This window comes from Haliotis asinina, chromosome 12 (genome assembly GCF_037392515.1).
Source record: "Haliotis asinina isolate JCU_RB_2024 chromosome 12, JCU_Hal_asi_v2, whole genome shotgun sequence".
NCBI lineage: Eukaryota > Metazoa > Mollusca > Gastropoda > Lepetellida > Haliotidae > Haliotis > Haliotis asinina.
In genome coordinates this window covers 55,635,964-55,639,363 of record NC_090291.1, presented here as the reverse complement: position 1 = coordinate 55,639,363, position 3,400 = coordinate 55,635,964, and the positions used below count along the sequence as shown (strand labels likewise).

The following is a 3,400-nucleotide window of genomic DNA, read 5'->3' as shown; positions in this document are numbered from 1 at the left end:
ATATCGAAGTCAAAACTCATTACTGTCAGAGCATTTATTTATCACCTTTATATAACCTCAGGTGAATTTCATAACTGCAAAAAGTTACATGTAAAACGACGACATATGCCAGATGATACTTACCTGATTGAAAAAAAACAGAACGTTGAGCAGAAAACTGTTTCTTTTAATACACCAAGACTATGTCAAGTTATCCATTCTCCGTTAAATTGCAACATGATTTGAATGCCGATAGCGTTGACAGACATAACAAGGACAGTTCATGCTTCTCTAATTGTCATACTTAAAACAAAGTTACGTGAACGTTCTTGACATTTGAATAGATGTAATCATTTTGCTGACTCTCCAATAGTTGGAGTATAAATATCAAATCGTCCCATAGTTTTCCTAGAATGATTACCCTCCCATAGTTCAAGAAGAGCCATGACCCTCCCATAATACAGCAGGATTTGCACAAAATTATGTTGTGACAAATTCCCGGACGACCTTACACCAGGAAATGCGTTTTATGTTCTCAACTGTCTTAATAAATAACAATAGATTATGTCATGGCCGGTATAACGTTTATTCTCAACTCAGAATGTCAGCGACAAGACAACACCGTCCCTCAGAACAAGTTTCAAATCACGTTCCTTTTCCGAAGCAGTGCCGTCATCACTCTTGTTGGTGGTGGTCAAAACTGGTGCAGCTGTTGGTGACGGTGCCGTGTCTGTCTCAGTAGGCTTGCTGACTGTCGATAGAGCCGCGCATGTACTTTTACTGGACTTCCTCTGAATGACACCATCTACGCGGGCTTCCATCTCTGCTGAGGTCCTCTACAATAAAGGAATGAATTATAGGTTATGGAAATAGTTCCCTTGAGATTTTTCTTATGCGCACACTGAACGATTTTCATTCTTTATATTTCGGAAAAGCAAACAATACAAACAACATTCAAATGTATCAGCAAGCCATGCCTTGTAGCTTCAGATTGCCAGAGATTTGTGTCCTGTCCTCTCAGCTATCAGCTGCTCGTCTAGGCCAGAATCATAGAGACGTGTTACTGTAGTCGCCCTCAGTGAATGATTTGAATAAAATCCACCAAATCCTGCCATTTTACACAGTCGTCCGACAGTGCCTCTCAAAGGGTGCAACCCAACCGGAATATCTGCATACCACGCATCTCTTCGAATAAATTTCAGAGGCCTCAAGTAAAATGCGGTGCACTTTCCGTCTTTAGGTCTTAAAATAGGATCAATTTTCAAATGTAATTACCATAAACACACGTTTCCAAAGTGTGAAGGGAGGGAGTTTAGTTTTACGCCGCACTCAGCAATATTCCAGCTATATGGCGGCGGTCTGTAAATAATCGAGTCTGGACCAGACAATCCAGTGATCAACAACATGAGTATCGATCTGCGCAATTGGGAACCGATGACATGTGCCAACCAAGTCAGCGAGCCGGACCATCCGATCCCGTTGGTCTCTTACGACAAGCTGAGTCGCCCTTTATCGCAAGCATGGGTTTCTGAAGGCCTATTCTACCCCGGGACCTTCACGGGTCTCCAAAGAGTGAAACATAGTATAGTTAAAGTGATTAATGATACTGTCCCTTGCATAGATTTAAGCATCTCATTTTAATTATGCGTTAGTGAGTGAGTCTACTTTTACGTCGCACTCAACAATATTGTAGCGTCATGGCGGCGGTCTGTGAATAATCGAGTCTGGACAAACAAGTGATCAGTAACATGAGCAATTGGAATTAATATACGATTATGTGTGTCAAACAAGTCAGCGAACCTGAACACTCGACCCGTTAGTCGCTTCTTACTAGCAAACAAGGATAAGATGGACTGGAGCAGAAAGAGTTTTACGAGAAGCATGCGCTGTATACGGCAATGACTAAACCCATTTGGTTTGTAAAAGGTAGAGCAGATGAAACTAATTCTGCGCGTAGCTCATAAGACTCCGACGTCTGTACAAACTATGAAGATATATCAGGAAGCATATTTTCCTGCCAAATCCATTGATAACTCACCTGAGTGACACGTATTTTTCATAAAGCTGGACAAGGCATCTGTCTGGACGCACTAAATTCTGGGAGACGTAGACACATTTTCTTTGACACTTTCGATGTTTTAAGCCACCTCTTTTGGTTTTCGATACATCCTCCATGTATCTGAGACGTTTTGACCCATCTACACCTACTGTTATTTCGAACTGTGAGTTTGGACCCGTTCTGAGATACCTATGCTCATCGCCTTCTCTAGGAGCACAATTGAGGCCAATGAGGTACATCACTGTATCTAATAGCTGTTGCGGACTGTGCTCCCCTAAGATCTCCTTCTCCCACGTACAACACGTCCTCCTTATCTACACTGATCACTTCAGCCTGTCTTTTCTCTATTCCAATTCCGTGTCCAGCCAGCGACTTCATTCTTGCATCTAACAAAGACCTTAATCCCTGAAAGGAGTAAGACTCGAAAAGGTTTAAATGCGTCCATTTCTTCTGATGTAATACTGCAGAGAAGAGACAATTTCGTAAAGCGTATTTCCACGATATTCCTCGCCCTTCTGATTTCTGACCTCAGCTATGAAAAACATCAAGTTTTATTTAGTTCACATTCCTTCTGAGCCAGTGGCATAATGCCAGGGTTTAAATCCATATCCTCTCTCCTACCCCTCTTACGCCGTTCTCTCACCCACACTTGATACAAACGAAGTGCCCACTTACTCTTGCTTTCAGTATTCGATGAATATGCTGAGTCGCACAATTTCTTAATGTCAAAATCTGATGCTGGCTGGCCAAACCTTGCTGAATTAAAATCTACGCTATGTTCTGGAGTTTCAGGTGTCGGGGGTTCTTTTCACGTCACTTGCGGGGGAGGGTTACAGGGCAACATATTAAAAAGGTTGGATTCAATTTCTTGGCTTGCTTTGTACAAATCAGTATCAGAACCAGAAGAAAAAGCTTCAAGATCAACCAGTTCACATTTTCCCGCATCAAAGTTTGGAAGTGCATTATAATCACAATCAGAATTTAATAACATCTCAAAATCTGAATTAACGTCAACCTCAAAAGTGTCTGTGAAACTGTGTTGTGTAACAAACACGTCGATGTCGGAATCACTCATACTGCATAATCCTACCGAGTCCCACGATGTTCACTGATGTACGTGTCATGATGTACGTGAATATATAACCACCGCCCTCCCATAGTTGAGCACGTTTATTTGCGTGTTTTAACGACACTTTTGGTCATGGCCATGTACAGCTAGAACAGTCCTCCATTAGTTTGGCTCGTGAACCTCGCTATTATTTTCGCACGTGAAACTTGTCTCGGCCTAACGGCCTCGAACAAGCTTCACGTGCGAAAATAATAGCGAGGTTTCGGACATTCTCCTATACATAATGCCATACA

The 3,400-nt window shown here is 42.0% G+C and overlaps 1 pseudogene; it reads right to left on the bottom strand.

Moving 5' to 3' along the window:
- Positions 1-556: 556 nt before the first annotated feature.
- Positions 557-3,113, bottom strand: LOC137257582 (zinc finger MYM-type protein 2-like; annotated as a pseudogene).
- Positions 3,114-3,400: the final 287 nt, after the last annotated feature.